Genomic DNA, 21,803 nt, shown 5'->3' with positions numbered 1-21,803 from the left:
GAAAAAATAGAATAAAGAAAAATAGAAAAGAAAGAATCAAGGTATAAAAAAGTAGCCTATTTACAGCAGTTATAATTGTAGATTTATTTTTTTCTATTTTCTATAAAGTTACATTGTGACTTTCTTTCTATAATTTATCTTCTCTAATCATCAAAACCATAGATCATAACTTCATTTTTTCTGTTTGATGCAAAAAGTCCACAAACATTTCCAATCAGCAATAAATGGAAATATTGTCTTTTCTCTAATCATACAGGTCAAGTTGGCCATCTCAACAAGTTCTATCACCTTCACCAACCATTCCTTCACTGTAAGTATTGCTGAATTTTTCATCTTTGGGCATATAATAATCTTGTTGATATTATTAGCTATAGAAACAAAATTCATGACATTTTTCCTCAATTGTTTTATCTATCTATCAGTTCCAAGAGGAAAAGTTTTGGTTTCAGTTCAGTGGTGGGATTCAGATTTTTTTATTACTGGTTCTGTGGGCGTGGCATGGCTTGGTGGGGGTGGCAGGGGAAGGATACTGTAAAATCTCCATTCCCACTCCACTGGAGGGGAAGGTTGCTGCAAAATCCCCAAATTGAGCCTGGTGGCTCAACAGACTAATGCAGTCTGTTATTAACAGCAGCTGCTTGCAATTACTGCAGGTTCAAGTCCCACCAGGCCCAAGGTTGACTCAGCCTTCCATCCTTTATAAGGTAGGTAAAATGAGGACCCAGATTGTTGGGGGCAATAAGTTGACTTTGTATATAATATACAAATGGATGAAGACTATTGCTTGACATAGTGTAAGCCGCCCTGAGTCTTCAGAGAAGAGCGGGATATAAATGCAAATAATAAAAAAAAACCAGCTGGGACTCGGGAGGCAGAGAATAGATGGGGGCGGGGTTAGTCACAGGTAGTATTTACTGGTTCTCCAAACTACTCAAAATTTTTGCTACCGGTTCTCCAGAACTGGTCAGAACCTGCTGAATACCACTTCTGTTTCAGTTGTATATTAATCTTTAAAATTTTCTGAATTAATGTATGCATTTGAACCCCCAAATCTTCTAGCTTTTTTGTATATCCACAAAACATGATAAAAGTACCTTTCTTGTTTTTCTATTTCCAATGTAAATTTAAAATACCTGTATACATGCTAGATGTTTCTGATGTCATATATCAACAGTGCATAATTATATAAAATTTTCTTTAAGATTATTACATTTCAGTCCTTTCAATCATATTTTTCCATTGTTCCATCTGTATATTATTTATTTATTTATTTATTTATTTATTATTCATATTTATATACCGCCCTATCTCCCAAAGGACTCAGGGCGGTTTACAGGCATTTAAAAACAGATAAATACAGTCTAAAAACAATTAAAAAACTTATTCTAAAAGCCTAATAATTAAAAATATAAGAATAAAACCCAATTTAAAACCCGTAAATTAAAATCTAGCTCAGTCCTGCGCAATTAAATAAGTATGTTTTAAGCTCGCGGCGGAAGGTCTGAAGGTCCGGAAGCTGACGAAGTCCTGGGGGCAGTTCGTTCCAGAGGGTGGGAGCCCCCACAGAGAAGGCCCTTCCCCTGGGCGTCGCCAGACGACATTGCCTCGCTGACGGCACCCTGAGGAGTCCCTCTCTATGAGAGCGCACGGGTCGGTGAGAGGTATTCGGTAGCAGTAGGCGGTCCCGTAGATAACCCGGCCCTATGCCATGGAGCGCTTTAAAGGTGGTCACCAAAACCTTGAAGCGCACCCGGAAGGCCACAGGTAGCCAGTGCAGTCTGCGCAGGATGGGTGTTATGCGGGAGCCACGAGGGGCTCCCTCTATCACCCGCGCAGCCGCATTCTGGACTAACGGTAGCCTCCGGATGCCCTTCAAGGGGAGCCCCATGTAGAGAGCATTGCAGTAATCCAGGCGAGACATCACGAGTATTAATCCACTTTATCATACAATCTTTCACTTGTCTTCCGTTTCAATAAAATTTAAACATTTAGAAATTGCATATTCATCATTTGTACCCAATTCCTCTTCAAAGTCAGTCTTCGAAGCCAATTCTTTTGCCTATTTTGAATCTGATAACCAGTAAAGGAGGTTATTTGTAGCTCAAGGTTGAGATGAGGTTCCTTGATAGTCTTTGAACATGCTTGTTTTCTTGCAGATGCTTCATTACCCAAATTAGGTAACATCATCAATGCTAGTGCTGATTATCATCAGTGTTTTTTTTTTTTATAGAATTTTTATTGGCCAAGTGTGATTGGACACACAAGGAATTTGTCTTGGTGCATATGCTCTCAGTGTACATAAAAGAAAAGATACGTTCATCAAGGTACAACATTTACAACACAATTGATGATCAATATATCAATATAAATCATAAGGATTGCCAGCAACAAGTTATAGTCATACAGTCAGAAGTGGAAAGAGATTGGTGATGGGAGCTATGAAACGATTGATAGTAGTGCAGATTCAGTAAATAGTCTGACAGTGTTGAGGGAATTATTTGTTTAGCAGAGTGATGGCCTTCGGGAAAAAACTGTTCTTGTGTCTAGTTGTTCTGGTGTGCAGTGCTCTATAGCGTCGTTTTGAGGGTAGGAGTTGAAACAGTTTATGTCCAGGATGCGAGGGATCTGCAAATATTTTCACGGCCCTCTTCTTGATTCGTGCAGTATACAGGTCCTCAATGGAAGGCAAGTTGGTAGCAATTATTTTTTCTGCAGTTCTAATTATCCTCTGAAGTCTGTGTTTTTCTTGTTGGGTTGCAGAACCGAACCAGACAGTTATAGAGGTACAAATGACAGACTCAATAATTCCTCTGTAGAATTGGATCAGCAGCTCCTTGGGCAGTTTGAGCTTACTGAGTTGGCGCAGAAAGAACATTCTTTGTTGTCCTTTTTTAATGATGTTTTTGATGTTAGCTGTCCATTTGAGATCTTGCGATATGATAGAACCCAGAAATTTGAAGGTTTCTACTGTTGATACTGTGTTGTCAAGTATTGTGAGAGGTGGAAGTATGGAAGGGTTTTTCCTAAAGTCTACCACCATTTCTACGGTTTTGAGTGTGTTCAGTTCCAGATTGTTTTGGTTGCACCACAAGGCTAGTCGTTAACTAGCACTGATGATATTACCTAGTTTGGTAACAAAACATCTCCAAGAAAACAAGCAAGCTCAGAGATGTGGTTACATTCCAATCATAATCTGATTTATATTACCTTTATCTTTAGATTGTAAAATTCATCAATTGTCTACACTCTTTAATGTTAAATAGATAACATTCTGTTTGTCAGGTCAGGTTTGTCTGTTTGTCAGGTCAGGTTCATCTGTCAGTTTAATTCCAATATTTCAAAAGCACTATCACCAAAATTCACTTTTTCAAAATTACTGTCCCCTTTATCCATTTTAAACTTTCTTATATCCTATTCTTGTTAAGCTTTTAGGCTTTTTAAAAGGCCTTTTCTCCTTCTTTAATCCAGAAAGAACGTTGACTCATCAAGTGGATTTCTTTTATCCACCACTTGGAAAAATCTCTTTTTTTAAAATTTTAATTGATTGCATCTGTTAATGATTAAGAAAGTGAGGCTTTTGCAAATCTCTTATCTAAGTAGATTGCCTTACAGCTGTGAACTTCATTGAAATTCCTCCACGCTCAGCCCCTCAGCTCAAGAGTTGACCACAAATATCTAAGTTCTTGTAGTCTCTTTACAAGGATCAGCTGTCCGGAGTGCCAGTGGATAATCTCACAATCTTTGTCTGGAAGACTGTATTTACCAGAATTTACTGGCTGGCTGGCAATCTCCACTGAAAAACTGTTCCCACTCCTTCAGGGACATCTAGTCTTCCGTAGAACCTCATTCAGAACCCCATCCAACAGTTTCTCAAGACATTCATTCCATAAGAATTTACATGTAGGAGTATTTGGCACATCCCTATGCACCAAATATTTATGTTCCTATTGCATTATTTTATTACCTTTCCAGTATATCACTGCTTGAAGCGTTTTATGTTAAGCAGCTACATGAACATAGCTTTATTATTCCTAACATATATGGTTTAAATATTCAGGAGAAGTTAGATATTATTTCATTTATTTATTTAAATAAATTTATATCTTGTTATATTATTTTATTAAATTTAGATTATTTTATAGATCTAAATAAATTGTTCTGAATTGCTCTTAATTTTTCTGATAGATAAGGTTTTAGAAATAATACTTTTTAAGTTATATAAAAACTATATTTCAGATTAGAAGAACATGATATGGAGTATGCTGATAATTATAGCAAAAGACCACAGTCCCATACCCTTGGAAAAAATTGAGAGGTTATAGATTATGGCAACTGGTAACAAACTGCTATTGGACAGTTTATTTGCAAATTTATATTTCCTGAATTATTCTCCTGACTACTGGAAGAACATGTTGTTGGTCTTTGTGTATTGCACATGCCAATTTTTCCTGCATTACAAAAAGCACTGGAAAATGTAATTTGCAGAAATATGTAAGAGTTTAGTGACTTGCGACTAAGTCTATTTTTATAAATTGTATAGGTCAAAGAGATAGAGGATTTAGTTGTTTATCTGCTGTGTATGAAAACTGGCTGGAAAGGAAGCTGGCTTTAGAACATGGGTGTCAAACTTGTGGTGTCACATTGCTGTCACGTGATGTTTCACAATGTTTTTTCCCTTCATGGAGCTGGGGTGGGCATGGCCTGCACATGATGCATCCGGCATGTGCTTTAGAAGTTCCTTTTCCAATTTCAGCTCCTTTTTTCCTGCTTTGACCACAGTAATAATCTGAGGTTCTGTCCTTACCATTTTTATCACAGTTGTGATTGTTGGACTCTCCAGTTTTTTGCCTCCTCCAGTCCATTATAATACTAAAACCACAATCAAAAGCATCTGTTTTAGCCATTGTTCCTGCTATAAAGTTCCAAAATTCTTATCAATTTCATCTAATTTAAATAGAAAGAGGGAGGAGGGGAGAGAAAGAGAGGAGGGGAAGAGAGAGAGAATCACAGTTCGCTGTTCTGTCTTCAACTAATATGGCTTTTCATTTAGATCAGGGCTGTCAAACTTGTGGCCCACGGACCGGATGCGTCATGCACTGGCCATGCCCATGCCTGCTTTAGCAAATGGGAAAAAAGTCCAGATATGTCACATGACGCTGCCACGCTGACAAAAGTTTGATACCCCTGATCTAGATAGATGATCTGGAATAAGGTGTTACTAGTAAAATAGTCCAGCTTGTTTATGACATTAAATTTTTCAAAGTAGTAAATATCTCCAAAGGAATCTCTGCACTTAGGGCAGTGGGCAATTTAAATGATAGGGGTCGTTCAATATGAGCAAGTGATACACATGGGTGGCAAAAATCCTAATTATACATACAAACTGATGTAATCAGAATTAGCAATGGCTGACGAGGAAAGGTTTTGGACTAATAATAAATATATCAATGAAGGTGTTGACGTAATGTATATCTACTATAGAAAAGGCCACCAGAATGTTAGAAATAACAAGGAACGTATTGGAAGTATTGAAAATAGAGCTGCCAATATCATAATTACTTGACATAAATCAATATGTGACTACATCTGGAATATTCTTTGCATGAGATTGTTGGGGGTGATATGCTGAGTCTGTAAACCACTTAGAATATTTATTTATTTATTTATTTATTTATTTATTTATTTATTTATTTATTTATTTATTTATTTATTTATTTATTTATTTATTTATTTATTTATTTATTTATTTATTTATTTATTTATTTATTTATTTATTTATTTGATTTTTATACCGCCCTTCTCCCGAAGGACTCAGGGCAGTTTACAGCCAAGGAAAACAACATAGACATGAACAAAATTAAAAACACTATTAAAAAACTGATTATAAAATGGCCTAATAAAGTTAAAACAAGACAAAACCATCATAAAACCCCCACTAAAAAATTTCATCAGGCTAGCCCCGCACGGTGAAATAAAAAGGTCTTGAGCTCGCGTTTAAAAGACCGGAGGTCGGGGAGTTGACACAGCCCAGGAAGCAACTCATTCCAAAGGGCAGGAGCCGTCACAGAGAAGGCTCTCCCCCTGGGGGCCGCCAGTTGACATTGTTTGACTGACGGCACCCTGAGGAGGCCCTCCCTATGGGAGCGCACAGGCCGATGGGAGGCTATAGATGGCAGTAGGTGGTCCCGTAAGTAACCCAGTCCTGTGCCATGGAGCGCTTTAAAGGTGACAACCAGCACCTTGAATTTCACCCGGAAGACCACCGGCAACCAGTGCAGACTGCACAGGAGAGGTGTTATATGGGAGCATCGTGGTGCCCCTTCTATCACCTGCGCAGCCGAATTCTGGACCAGTTGGAGCCTCCTGATGCTCTTCAAGGGGAGTCCCATGTAGAGAGCATTGGAGTAGTCCAGGCGGGAAGTGACAAGGGCATGAGTGACCGTGCATAGGGAATCCTGGTCAAGGAAGCGACGCAACTGGCGAATCAGGCACACCTGGTAAAAAGCTCCCCTGGTGATGGCCATCATATTTATTTATTAAATTTTATTTATTTATTTAAATTTTTATTTATTAAATTTTATTTAATTTTTATACCGCCCTTCTCCCGAAGGACTCAGGGCGGTGTACAGGCAAAAGTAAAACAACACAATATACAGATTAAAATACCATTTAAAAACTTATTAAATTAGCCTGAGATTTAAAAAATTATCCATACTAAAAAACCCCATTTAAAATTAATAAAATTTCCCCTTAAAACTAATTTAAGCCAGCCCCGCGCGGATAAAAAGATGTGTTTTTAGTTCGCGACGAAATGTCTGGAGGTCAGGTATTTGACGTAAACCCGGGGGAAGCTCATTCCAGAGTGTGGGCGCCCCCACAGAGAAGGCCCTTCCCCTGGGGGCCGCCAGCCGGCATTGTTTGGCGGACGGCACCCTGAGAAGTCCCTCTCTATGGGAGCGTACGGGTCGGTGGGAGGCATGTGGTAGCAGCAGGCGGTCCCGTAAGTACCCAGGTCCTAAGCCATGGAGCGCTTTAAAGGTCATAACCAACACCTTAAAGTGCACTCGGAAAGCCACAGGCAGCCAGTGCAGCCTGCGCAGGATCGGTGTTACATGGGAGCTACGTGTAGCTCCCTCTATAACCCGCGCAGCTGCATTCTGGACTAACTGAAGCCTCCAAGCGCACTTCAAGGGGTGCCCCATGTAGAGAGCATTACAGTAATCCAAGCGAGAGATAACGAGCGCATGAGTGACCGTGCATAAGGCATCCCGATCAAGGAAGGGGCGCAACTGCCGGACCAGGCGAACCTGGTGGAAGGCCCCCCTGGAGACGGCCGTCAAATGATCTTCAAACGACAGCCGATCGTCCAGGAGGACACCCAAGTTGCGCACCCTATCCTTTGGGGCCAATAACTCGCCACCAACAGCCAGCGGCTGCAGCTGACTGAATCGGGTGCCGCATCCACAGCCACTCCGTCTTGGAGGGATTAAGCTTGAGCCTGTTTCTCCCCATCCAGACCCGTACGGCTTCCAAACACCGGGACAGCACTTCAACAACTTCATTGGGGTGGTCCGGGGTGGAAAAGTACAGCTGGGTGTCATCAGCGTACTGCTGGTATCTCACCCCGAAACCACTGATGATCTCACCCAACGGTTTCATGTAGATGTTGAACAGAAGGGGCGAGAGAATCGACCCCTGAGGGACCCCACAAGTGAGGCCCCTCGCGGTCGACCTCTGCCCCCCTGTCAACACCGTCTGCGACCGGTCAGAGAGATAGGAGGAGAACCACCGATATCGGTGCCTCCCACTCCCAATCCCCCAACCGCGCAGCAAGATACCATGGTCGATGGTATCGAACGCCGCTGAGAGGTCTAATAGGACCAGGGCAGAGGAATAACCCTGTCCCGAGCCCTCCAGAGATCATCCACCAATGCGACCAAAGCTGTCTCCGTGCTGTATCCGGGTCGGAAGCCGGACTGGAACGGGTCTAGATAGACGCCTTCATCCAGGTATTGAGGTAGCTGTCGCGCCACAGCACTCTCTACAACCTTCGCAACGGCGAAGGTTGGAGACTGGACGATAATTACCCAAAACAGCTGGGTCCAGGAGGGCTTCTTAAGGAGGGTCTCACCACCGCCTCTTTCAAGGCGGCAGGAAAACCCTTCCAACAAAGAAGCGTTGATAATCCTCTGAGCCAGCCTCGTGTCACCTCCTGAGTGGCCAGTACCAGCCAGGAAGGGCACGGGTCCAGTAAACATGTCGTGCCGTGAAGCCTCCCCAACAACCTGTCCACGCCCTCGGAGCCACAGGGTCAAACTCATCCCAAATGGACTCAACAAGACGTGCCTCCTCTCCCTCGCTTGATCATCCCAAATTCGATCCAGACCGTCCCTCAGCTGAGCGATTTTATCGTATAGATAACCGCTAAACTCCTCGGCTCGTCCTGCAAGGGTCATCCCGCACCTCCTGATGTAGGAGAGAGCGGGTGACCAAACAGGGCGGCCGGGCGGTTATCTGCCGATGCAATGAGGGTGGAGGCGAGGAACGCCTCGCTTCTCATTGCCACTAGGTAGGTCCTAGAATAGGACCCAACTAGTGTCGATCAGTTCGGGCGACTGGACCTCCAGGTGCTCTCCAGGCGTCTTCTCCGGCGTTTCATCTCCCTCAGCCCCTCGGAGAACCAAGGGGCCGGTCGAGATCTACGCCGGGTCAGAGGCCGCAAAGGCGCGACACGGTCCAAGGCCCCGGCTGCGGCCTGTTCCCAGGCCACGACCAGTTCCTCAGTCGTGCCATGGGCCAGTTCCTCAGGGAATGGCCCAAGCTCCGTCAGGAACCTCTCGGGGTCCATCAGGCGCCTGGGACGGAACCACCGTATAGGTTCCATCTCCCTGCGGTGGTGAATGGCGGTTCGGAAGTCTAGGCGAAGGAGAAAATGATCCGACCATGACATTGGTTCCGTTACTAAGTCATCTAATACCAGATCATTTAACCACTGTCCAGAGATATAAAGCAGATCCAGTGTGCCTCCCCCCGTGTGCGTAGGGCCATCATTTACTCGAATCAGGTCCAAGGCCGTCATGGAAGCCAAGAACTCCCGAGCTGCCGTCGATGACGAGCCAGCTGATGGCAGGTTGAAATCCCCCATGACAATAAGTCATATGTTCTTCTAACAACAGCTGATCATCCAGGAGAACGCCTAAGTTGCGAACCCTCCCCCTGGGGGCTAGTGATTCACCCCCAACAGTCAGCGATGGAGTGAGCTGGCTGTACCGGGATGCCGGTATCCACAGCCACTCTGTCTTGGACGGGTTGAGCTGAAGCTTGTTCTTCACCATCCAGACCCGCATGTCCTCCAGACACCGGGACATCACTTCGACGGCTTCATTGGGGTGGTTAGGGGTAGAGATGTACAGCTGAGTATCATCAGCGTACAGATGATATTCCACCCCAAAACCATAGATAATCTCACCCAGCGGCTTCATCTAGATGTTGAACAGGAGAGACCAGAGAACCGACCCATGCGGCACCCCACATATGAGGTGCCTTGAGGTCGATCTCTGCTCCCCTGCCAACACTGTCTGCGAGCAGTTGGAGAGATAGGAGGAGAACCACTGAAAAACGGTGCCCCCCACTCCCAAGCCCTCCAGCCGCCACAGCAGGATATCATGGTCGATGGTATCAAAAGCCGCTGAGAGATCTAATAGGACCAGGACAGAGGAACAGCCCCTGTTCCGAGACCTCCAGAGATCATCAACCAACGCGACCAAAGTCATCTCCGTGCTGTACCCAGTCCTGAAGCTGGACTGGAACGGGTCTAGATAGACAGTTTCATCGAGTTACCGGGGAAGCTGACATGCCACCACACTCTCAACAATCTTTGCCACAAAGTGAAGGTTGGAGACAGGACTGTAGTTTGCCAAAATAGCCGGGTCCAGGGAGGGCTTCTTAAGGAGTGGCCTTATCACCGCCTCTTTCAAGGCAGTAGGAAAGACACCCTCCATTAAAGAGGCATTGATAATTCCCAGGAGCCAGCCTCACGTAACCTCCTGTGTGGCCAGCACCAACCAGGAGGGACACGGGTCCAATAAACATGTGGTCGCATTCAGCCTTCTCAGTATCCCGTCCATGTTCTCGGGAGTCACAGCGTCAAACTCTCCCAGATAACATTCTCAAGAACTACCTCTGTCATCCCACCCTAATCTACCCAATCAGCGTCCAAACCGTCCCGGATCTGAGCGATTTTATTGAACAGATATTGTCCAAAATCCTCAGCATGGCCCTGCAAGGGATCCTCCCGAGCTCCCTGCACAAGAAGGGAGCGGGTCACCCTAAACAGGGTGGCTGGGCGGTTATCTGCCGATGCAATAAGAATGGAAAAATAATTATGTTTTGCCGCTCTTATCGCCACTAGGTAGGTCTGAATATGAGACCTTACTAGTGTTCGATCAGATTCAGATCGGCTGGACCTCCAGACAATCTCTAGGCGTCTATATAGCACTGAAGTGGTATATAAGTCTAAGTGTTATTTCTGGTCACTGCATCTCAAAAAGGACATAGTGGAGCCAGTGAATATTCGAAGAAGGGTGGCTAACATGAACAAGGGATTACCAAGAAAGGTTGTGACAATTGAAACAGTTGGAATCTTTTAATCTAGAAAGGAAGGAGTGGATATGATTGAGGTGTATAAAATTATGCACAAAATTATGCACAGTGGTGCTGGCTACTGGCCTGGCTGACTTAAAGGACAAGGATTGGACCAATTTTTGGAAGTCATGGAGGTATGATACCTATTAACCTTGATGACAGGGTGACTGCCTCTGAAAATCTTCTGGGACACGGTTGGGCTTCTTTGTGCAGTTAGTTGGCCAATATGAAAACAAATTGCTGGACTAGGCGCTTAATCTAATAGATGTCTGCTTACATTCTTAAGATCTTAAGATATTGTTATAAGTCTAAGAAATGGCTCATATCTGCACTGGGACAAGATGGTAAAATGGCTTTAAGATTGTTCACTTTTTTCTTAAGACAAAATTTGGAAGCTCAGAGTTAAACAAGTTATGAACATATAGGATGAGGCTGTTTGGCTATGTTTGTCATTAGGCAAAGAACATAAAGGAATGGATGGAGTTGCTTTTGAATATTGTAACTGGGTACCAAACTATTATTTAGTATATTATTAGATATATCTTTATCAGTTTGGTGGTAATGAAATGCGGATGTATATGAATGAAGTGACCAACTCTGAATTTGATTTATTGTGAGTTATTTAAGCAGGAAGGTGGGATGCAGTGGGCATTTCCTGTTCTGTCACAAACTATACTGGACTCAATCAAAAGGTAGAAAAAGAATCATCCTTGATTTATCTGAGACAAATCTCTATAAAGTACTCTTACTTCTAGATTTAGTTTCTCAGAAAGAATTCTTGAAATGGTTCACCTGGGGTATCATGGAAAGGAACATTTTATTGGGTTAAAATTTTATTGGGTTATTTATATTTTAATATTTTAATTCGTTTTAAATCTGGCCACTTTATAATATGTTTGTTTTAATCTCTTTTAATATTGATACTGTGATTTTTTACTTGGCTGTACACCGCCTTGAGTCCTTCGGGAGAAGGGCGGTATAAAAATTGAATAAAATAAATAAATAAATAAATAAATAAATAAACATGTGCCTGCTATATGAGACCAAAAAAAAATAAATCCTTCGTATGAAGAAGGAACTTAGGATCTCTAGCTTGGTTTTTTCCCAATGCTTTTTACTAAGGCATTTTACATAATGGCCCATGCAATTCAAGAGTTAAGAAAAATACATTCATCAAATAGCAAATATTTTTGTATAGCATAGTGAATTACAAAATAATCCAATAACTTCAAATATGCTACATTGAAATTACAATGCACAGTCTCGATACCACTGAAAACTGCACATACTATAAGTTTAACATGTAGACAAGCTCTTATGCTTTGAATGGTACTAGCAATATGTGACAACTAGGTGTTATTTTGTTTTTGCTCCATCTAAACATTAACATATAGCCACAATGAATGTTTGCAAGTGTAAGATATTTACAATCAGTAGCTGATTCCATTTTGTTATCCTTGGTAGAGTTTGCGTACATTTCATAATTAACCTCAGACTAGACAGAAAACATCTTCATTGTGCTAAGCTATGGTTTAAAAACAAACAAATACCTACTTATATCATGTCTCATAGCATTCAACTCTGCCTCAAACCTTTAATCTGTTGTCTGAAAAAAAAATCATATGTGAACCTCAAAAGCTTTTATTATAGGAGGGAGGCTTTGAAGTTGTAAATATAGACCACGTCAAGGAATTTAAATAATGCAACTGGGTATGTGATTGTGGAAAGGAAAATTCACTATACTTGTGAATTTCACAGATTTTCTCCCCAAATAAAAGAAAATAAAAATACAAAGACCGAAGGAATTGAAAAGAGAATTTGATTATGAAAATATCCATGAATTGCATAATATTATTTTGCCAAACTGATCTTGATGGCATAATTCTGGATTTAAAATTATTCCCTGATAAATTGTTCAGTGTAGCCTGAAAGTCTGGTGTCATAGAAAATAACTGATTGCTTCAGTGCCACAAGATATAGTGACGATGACTCATCCGGATGTCTTTTGAAGAGGGTTAAAGTGGTGCACAGTTTATCTCAATGGCTTGGAGTATTAAAGGATGCGAAAAAGGGCCTATCTAGTCCCTTCAAACAAGTTCTGCTTGTAGTCTCTTTGCCTGGCACCACAGCTGAAATCTATTTTTTTTTTATTCAGTACAATTAGAGTTTAAAATAATCTGTTTAATTTAACAGATCAGCTCAGTGAGGATTAAATCTCATTGAACTAAATTAGCATTAAGTTCCAAACACAGATTGTATCTTTCCACCTGCAGGTCTACATAGAGACAGTGATTTTTCAATAGATAAAGGCTGATGTGGCTGTTCACTCTGCTATGAGTTTTAAAAAGTAGCTTCCAATGTTGGCTTAAAAATAGGTGGGGGGAAAGGTGTGCTGTATGTAATTATGTGGCACTTTTTGTTTAGACCAGAGTGTGTATGCGTAGGATCCTACTGTACAGCTGGCAGTTCTGGGCATGGCCCTGACAAATTCATTCAACAAAATTCACCTTTTTAAAGAATACATATTTTAGATTAAGTTACAGATTACATATGTGAAATTATGCATGTTTATGTTAGTTTTCTAAAATCTACCATGCCTTAAAATAAAATTAAGATTTCTGTTGCAATCTTAATACATATTAAATATATAAACCCAAAATATTTAATAAAGCTTGCAGAAATGTGTGCATAGGATCTAGAAGCAGTGTTTTTAGAAGTAAATGCTTTTGTTTCAAGATAGCAAACAATACATTCACTTCAATATATATTACATTTTTCATCCATAACTGTAAATCTGGTTCACTGACTTTTCAGATTTTAAAATAAATCTGATTTTAAAATGTATATTTTTGAGCAATTTATTCTAGTTGGACTTAGAAACTTCCTTCTACTCATGATTAATTCACAGAATGAAACTCTAAACTCTTTCAAAGGTGCAAACTCTGTGCTTTGCTCAAGATATTCCCAGGTGGCTGGTATAAATGTATGCACGAGCCAAATTCATCATTGCAAAATACGTTTTGTTTGCCAAAATAAAACAAAACAAAACAAAGCCAACCATGTTTAAAGGAAACTTCATAGATGATATTTTCTGTGAACAGCTTGATGATCCAAGATTATTTTAATATTAGCTGATTTATTATAGGTTTAGGTAAAGCAGTAGATAACTTTGGTATTCCAAAATTAAATACTCAGCCATATCTTTCTCTGGTATCTGTTTCTCTTTTCTTCTGAGACAAAGAAATAAATGATTTAATGTAGCAAAGCCTTGGGGAAAATTAAAATACTATGTGACAAAAAAACAAAAAAAAACAAAAATTTATTAAAACTTCAGTTATCTTGGCACCCGCTCATGGGACACAGCCAGCACCTGGCATTTCCAAGCAATTGCTGGAGTACCAATACCTTGTACAGCTCATTAATGCTGATGCCACCTTTGGACTTGGGCCCAGCCATCTCCCAATTTTCCTGTTGGGACTTACACCTGAAAAACCACTCATCATTTCCCCATAAAGTCCTAGATCAAGGTTGCATAATTTGTCACTTGTGTATATTTCCTACATTTCTGTTTTTAGTCCTTCCCCCCGACCCTTAATTTTTATAGAAAAGTGTACATTAACAGTGCAATGGTGAAATATGGGGCATTACATTTTTAGACCAACTTAGTGCACTAGAGTTTTATTGTTCCTATAGCCCCTGTAATGTATTTTAAAAACACACAGAGAAAGAAGCACCAATCACAAATATATTCCATCATTTAATCACTTTTTGTTTCTATTTTTTGTTTCCAAAAAAAAAAAAAGTAAATAAAAAAGGGTGGTTCCCAACTTCTGAAATGTGATTCAGTGGTAAATTTAGTAGTTTATACTGTAAAGTGGAGCACAATACTATAACTGTATGATATTATATTGAAAGATCTGTATCTGTTTCCAGTAGTTTTTTAGATTCAGATTAAGGTATTAACTATCAAAATCTAAACTAGTAAGGGCCTGACCTGACAATCTGAAGGAATGTGTCCAATATTAGCCTGCCTGCAACCCCCCCAACCCCCCCCACTTTTTTGGGGAAAAAACCTGCATTAAGAGGCCTTCATAGCAGGCATACAGAAGGGCTTCTGTATCTCTTAGGCTCTGGTGTTATGCATGGCCTCTATTTGATCATGACTTTAAAGTATTTCTAAATCAAATGCATATTTTAATGTGAAATATTTGTCATGCCACTCCACTCACTGGAGAAGAGCTTAATGCTGGGAAAGATTGAGGGCAAAAGAAGAACGGGATGACAGAGAATGAGGTGGTTGGATGGAGTCACTGAAGCAGTAGGCATGAGTTTAAATGGACTCCAGAGGATGGTAGAGGACAGGAGGGCCTGGAGGAACGTTGTCCATGGGGTCGCGATGAGTCGGACATGACTTCGGAACCAACAACAACAAATTGTCACGCCTTTAACATTTGTTTATTTATTTACGTATTTTAAAAATATGTTCACCTGACTTAAACGTTCTAGTCAAGTGAGACATATAGGACCAAGCTGAATAAATACAAGAACAATTTGATGCTGTCTTAACAATATTTTGATACAGCAATAGCATTAATATAGTGCTTCACAGTGCTGCTTATATGTATTATCTGAACAGGCAAAGGAGGATCCAGACAAGAACACAAACAAAGGAGAACAAATGGGGAAGGGTGTGAAGAACACGCTAACTGTTTAACTTTCTTGGCATCCACAACAACATTTATAGCAAAAACTGCAAAAAAAATTATCCCTTAGGTCTACGTGTATATGAAATTCTTTTTTCCAGCATCAGGCTTTTTTAATTACAATATTTTTCCAACAATTCTTTATTTTCAAGAACATGTGAAAGTGATAATATACAATCAGCATACGCTTTCCAAATATCTAGTTATAAATGATGAGTCATGTGATCCAAAACTACAGTGATTGTAGATTTGAAGGGACCGTGTTGAAGTTGATTGTTGGAATTAGGAAATAAATTAAGTAATTAAGTCTGGGCTGTTGATGGACAGGGAAAAAGAGAAGCAGACAATTTACAAGGTTACTATACACAAAAGTTTGCATGACTACTGTTGTGAAAACAGTTGAAAATAAAAACCCAACCGTCCCGGATACTTAAAAAGCTAGATAGTATTTGATTTTAGGAATGTGCACACCAGAAGGAGAATATAGGGCCAAAAAGGTAAACATATTCTTTTGATAGCTGAAGGGAACCAGAATAAATTTTGTTAGTCCTTCACTTATACCTGAACTCAGTCATATGTATGTACAATATGTACATGTATGTATGTATATTTGATATGGTTTTAGCTACAGGGGCATAAATGTGTTTACTGAACTGAAAAATACATTATATCTAGCCTCATATTTCATACATAAAAGGCAAACAACAAATTATAAGAACAATGAATGTGGCAAGTGCCTCCTTTCTAGCCCTTCATATAGGAGATTGTGTTGCAATTAATCTAATTTATTCGTTTCTTTATTTCTTAGGCTACGTGCAACTATACATATTCTTCAGTCTCAATTTTTTTTTCTTGAAGAAGTGTTGTAGAATTTCCTTCCAACTACTGCAAATTATTAAAAATCATCCTAGAAAACTAATTATCCAATCTCTTTTACTGTATATGGATGAAAAGATACTGAACTAAAGCTATTTAAATCAAGCAAATACAGTTTTGAAAGTAACATGGCTTTCTTTCTTTCTCATCATATAACTTATTCATTGCTCTGCTGTTTTTTGTTTATTCATTCCATTTAGTTAACTGCCTACCTATCCTAGATCTTTGGCTTCTGTTTATTTGAATTACCTGGGACAGTTTAAGTTTTACTTCCATCTTAGTCACAAAGGCAACTGGGTGACTTTGTTCTAGTCACTTTTTCTCAGTCCTAGGAAAGAGGCAATGAAACATATCTTTTGCTTTTTAGGTTTTTTTGGTGCAGTGGTTAACTCTACTTCTAATCTCCTACTCCTTCATACCAATTGGGTTATCTTTTGGATTGTATTGACATTTTTGTTTTAAAAAGTACCACTCTTTTAAATAAATAACACAGTAATTTTGCTCAGTAAAGAGCAGTAACTTGCAGGTTTGAATCCATCAGTTATATTGTTACATTTTTCTTAGAGACAGGGTTTTCTGCACACATTTGTTGCTGCTGCTGACATTTGTTTCTTTAAATCACTTGGCATGCATTTGTCAAAGAAGTGAACGGTATAATGGACTAGAATACTTATTGCTTTAGAGCCAGGGATTGGTTCTGTGCCAGTTTTCTACAGACTGGGGAGAGGTGTGGTTTGTGTGCTGCCTGCATCCCCTTGATGCGCGGATCGGACTTCGCTCGCTTGTGAATCCTAGCTCCTGCTGGTTCATGGACCGGTGTCCATCTTTGGCCCAGGGATTGTGGATCCCTGCTTTAGAGCATTTACATGTAAGTTAGAGAAATGCCTCAGTAGCTTTCTATAAATGAGAATTTAAAAAAGTGATTATCATTCTCCATCATTCCACAATGCCCTGTTTGATATTTGAAATTAAATGGCCATTAGGAACTGAAATCTATTCTTTATGCTTATTTAATTTACGATACTAGGAAACAAGCGCACAAACGTGCCTACCGTTCCTGTCCTATTGTTCTTCTTTTCTTCTTCCTATATATGTTTATATGTGTATATACTATATAATCTTTTTGTATGATGTTGTGACAAAATAAATAAATAAAATAAATAAAATAAAATTGCTCAATTGAATAAATAGACTCAGGTACCATTTTTGTTTGGGATAAAGTAACACTATCACAATTGAGCATGATTCAATTTTTGACAGAAATATTGAGAATCCTTGAGGTAAAGAATGGATATGTCAACCAGGAAGCATATGATAGACAGGAGGCTTGGATCCAAAATCATCATTCTGCTTAAAGATAGAGACTACTGCATTGTAAGGTGGCCTTTTGTAAATGAAGAGTTTCCTTCAGATCCAGTACTCTTTCTTGATACATTAACCTATCCCAATGTTTGATTACATTGATATTTATTTATTTATTTATTTATTTATCAAATTTGGAAACTGCCCATCTTCTTCTCACACAGGGATTCTTGGCGGTGTATAAGCAAAATATATATAAAAAAATTAAAAATGTCTATAAATATATTAGAAGACAAATTACCGTATATACTCGAGTATAAGCCGAGTTTTTCAGCACGTTTTTTGTGCTGAAAAACGTCCCCTCGGCTTATACTCGAGTATATACGGCTTATACTCGAGTTTTTTTTTTCTTTTTTTCACATTATACCGGATGGTGCAAACTTGGCGGGCTTTTGCATTAGCGCGGGGAAGCCCTGCCGGTGCAGTGAGAGGGCGGGGCGGGGGAGCCGCCAGCCTTCTCGGCTGAGGGAGGGAGGCTTTCCCTGACCGGTAGCTGCCTCATTTCCCTCCCTCGGCTTATACTCGAGTCCCCAGTTTACCCCAGTTTTTTGGGGTAAAATTGGGGACCTCGGCTTATACTCGGATCGGCTTATATTCGAGTATATACGGTAGTTAAAATCCAAAGTTAAAAAGGTTAGGGGAAGGCCTGCAAGGCTTGAACAAGACCCATGGCTGCATGGTTTTCTTTGACCCTCCCCCTCCAAATACCATAGAATCAGGTCTTGACCCTAACCCAAAAGGCCAGGAAAGGTGGGGGTAGGGATCTGCCTCAGTTTTGGGGAAGATATGATTCAATGGCAAAGAAGAATCTTTTTCTGGATTCCATCAGTCAAAATTCTTTAACTGACAGGGTCCATATTGTATCCTTCCTTGACTGACTGGTCCCATGCCTGTATATATATTATACCTATTTTTTATGTGGATATAAAAATCTATGAGCAACCCTTATTTTTAATTGTGCCCCAAAACTTAAACTGGTGTATAACAGATAACAATAAAAATATTCAAAAAAATAGTTCTTATTTTCAATAACAATAAATAGTTCTTATTTTTCAATAGTTCAATAACAATATTCAAGAATAACAATAATTCAAGAAAATAGTTGCCTCTATTTTAGCTTTATTAGAAGGAAAGCATATTATCAGTTAACATTGTGATTACTTCCATTGTTTTATATTCCTGTACCATTATTACTATTATTGCTATTAACAGCTGTAATCACAATGCAATATAAGATTAATCAGTTTTCCAAAGCAATAAGTTTATATGCATTGAATTGGTCCAGAACTCTAAGAGATTAATTAGCAGGTACTGAATATAGAAGCCAATGCTTCAGAAGTAACCACCCATAATGGTAATATTATTTTCTTGTAAAAATTATGTTTTCGGGCATGGCCTTTGGCTGAAATTCTAAGCATATTCACTAGAAAGAAAATCCCATTGAACTAATATGAGTTTACTTCCAAGTAAACATGTCTAGGCTCATGCTGTTAGACTTGTAAATAATTCATACATATCTTTAAAGGCTGTTTCACAAATTCTGCTGACGATTACTTCTCAGTCTTAAAGTCAAATGGCATTGATTCATTTAAGTATAGCTTTTGGGCTCTTTGAAAGCTTAGCAGATGTTTAAATTGTTCACTGCAAGATTAAAAAAAGTCAGCATTTTACCAATTAATTACATCATAACATGTTCGGTAGGTGATGTTTTGATTTGGAGCAATTTGTTAAATGGTACTTGAGGGCTGATATTTGTTTCCATCTGTTCGTAGCTTAGAGAATATCAAGCATAATTATTTCAGTGAAAAGAATATTTGCCATGTTCTTCCCAGCTAAGGAGAGAAATAGTGATGTTACTTTTTGGTTTTGTTGATATAAGGAATAAAATGCTTTCAGTTGCATGGTTAAATTGAATGCTTAAAGAAATTGTTTGTATTGTCTTGTTCCAATATTTAGTTGGAAGCAAGCTCAGTTTCTTTTTAAAAAAAATTCTCTGTTTAAGTAGGGTTACCACATCTGAACTACCAAATTCCAGATAATCACTGGAAACCAGCAAAGAGAGGGGAAAAGTTCTAATTCTTTGCTGCCCAGATACAAATTTTACATAGCCCACATATATAGCCCAGTTATAGAACTTCTATTCCTTCAACTAAATAAGCAAAGGGTAAAATTACTTTGAACAGGATGGGAATTTCTTCCCATATGCTGAAAACACAGGCCTTAATCAAAGTGGGTTTATAATACTTTCTAGTACTGAAGACCATTATTGTAAAGAAATGACAGAAAAGATAGCCCTTTCTGCACACATTTAAAGGTATTTTGTGCACTGTGAAAACCTTGAAAAATAGGTATCATATACAGGAAATTAGACACAATTTCTGACAGAGCCAGTTTGGTTCAGTGGTTAAGGTATCGAGCTAGAAATCAGGAGACTGTGAGCTCCTGGCCTTTCTTAAGCATAAACAGTTGGGTGACCTTGGGTCAGTTGCTCTCTTTTAGCCCTAGAAAGGAAGCAGTGGAAATCCACCTTGGAAAAACCTTACCAAGAAAATTCAGGGAGTCCAGGCAGTTGCTAGGAATCAACGGGACCGCCTGCTGTTACCACATGCCTCCCACCGAACCGTACGCTCTCACAGAGAGGGACTTCTCAGGGTGCCGTCCGCCAAACAATGGTGCCCCCAGGGGAAGGTCCTTCTCTGTGGGGGCTCCCACACTCTGGAACGAACTTCCCCCGGGTTTACGCCAAATACCTGACCTTCGGACATTCCGTCGCGAACTGAAGACACATCTTTTTATTCGCGCGGGGCTGGCTTAAATTGAATTTTATCAAATTTTTAAAATTCTTATTAACTAATTTTAAATGGGGTTTTTAGCTTACTGTATATTTTAATTTTCAGGCCAATTTTAAAATAAGTTTTTTAATTGCATTTTAAATTATATATTGCACTGTTTGTTTTATTTTTGCCTGTACACCGCCCTGAGTCCTTCGGGAGAAGGGCGGTATAGAAATCAAATAAATAAATAAATAAAATAAATAAAAATAAACAAACATACAAACCAACATAAAAAAACAAGCAAGGAAGGGTCTCTATTTGAGAAAAATGGGTGGTTCAAAAATGTAAAAAATAAAGGAAGGAAGGAAAGAAGGAAAGAAGGAAAGGGGAAAGAAAGAAAAAAGGGAAGAGAAAGAAAGAAAGAAAGAAAGAAAGAAAGAAAGAAAGAAAGAAAGAAAGAAAGAAAGAAAGAAAAGTTTTCAGACAATCTCTGGGAATGTAAGGAGTATTTGCATTTTATTTTTCTTAAATAAATCACTTGCTCCAAGCAAATATAAATCCAATCTGTAACAATTTTACAAGGGTCTTTAGAATAAGAGAACAATAATTAAATGGAGATATGTTTTGGAACAGAATTACCCAACAATTTAGCAATCTACAAGATGCCTCGAGGATAAAGCCATACTTCCAAATGTTATATCATCTAATTTTATTCTTTAAAATATTATGAGTAGAGTTCAAAGCCAAGAAATCTGGAATACTTCCATAGCTGATTTGTCCATGACCCCATCATATAACTTGAATTACCATCCATGTCAGTGAGATCATTCACAAATTGTGTACAGGTGCTTCCCCAAACAGACTCAAGCTAGCAATTCTTTCATTTCAAATCCTCTTCCTTCCTCTACTTTCCTTTCATAATTTTTAAAATGTTTTTGTGCAATGGTGCATATTTTACCTAAAACAACAACAACGTTGCAAAGATGTTATATTAAATGTCATCAGAATTTATTTGCTGTCCAAAAGCCTTCTCTTAAAAAAAATTGAGATATAGTAATACTAAAATCTCAAAGCATCAAATTTCACATGTCAAATGGAAATACTTTAGAACAGAAGTGTCAAACTCCCCTTGTCATGGCAGCGTCATGAGACATATTGGGACTTCTCCCCCTTTGCTAAACTGGGAGTGGGTGTGGTTATAGCGTGACACATCCGGCCCATAGGCCAGGAGTTTGACAGCCCTGCTTTAGAGACTATTTTCAGATTCCTACACATAGGGATTCAGTCAGATGCTGACTCATCAACATTTAGAGCCTTGCAGTTTAACTTGACAATTTTCTTCACTGAGGCATGTTACATTTGCAATGGCTTTAGAAAAGATATTTTTGACATGGGTATGCCAAATGAATACAAGAAGGGGCAAATGACAAAGTGAACTGTATAG

General features: G+C 39.4%; 1 protein-coding gene across 11 annotated transcripts in view; it reads left to right on the top strand.

Annotated features, from left to right (window-relative positions):
• Window positions 1-21,803, top strand: part of CREB5 (cAMP responsive element binding protein 5) — a 275,297-nt gene that overhangs the window by 33,505 nt on the left and 219,989 nt on the right. For 10 of the 11 annotated variants that reach the window (XR_009155127.1, XR_009155128.1, XM_058183481.1 and 7 more), the window contains one exon: window positions 257-310. The exons of the other annotated variant lie outside the window; for it this stretch is intronic. The gene's annotated coding sequence lies outside the window, so the exon portion shown is untranslated. The remainder of the gene's footprint in view (window positions 1-256; window positions 311-21,803) is intronic. 11 annotated transcript variants of the gene reach the window in all.

This window comes from Ahaetulla prasina, chromosome 4 (genome assembly GCF_028640845.1).
Source record: "Ahaetulla prasina isolate Xishuangbanna chromosome 4, ASM2864084v1, whole genome shotgun sequence".
Classification (NCBI taxonomy): Eukaryota; Metazoa; Chordata; class Lepidosauria; order Squamata; family Colubridae; genus Ahaetulla; species Ahaetulla prasina.
Note: the sequence above shows the minus strand (reverse complement) of the source record. Positions and strands in the feature narration are given on the sequence as shown.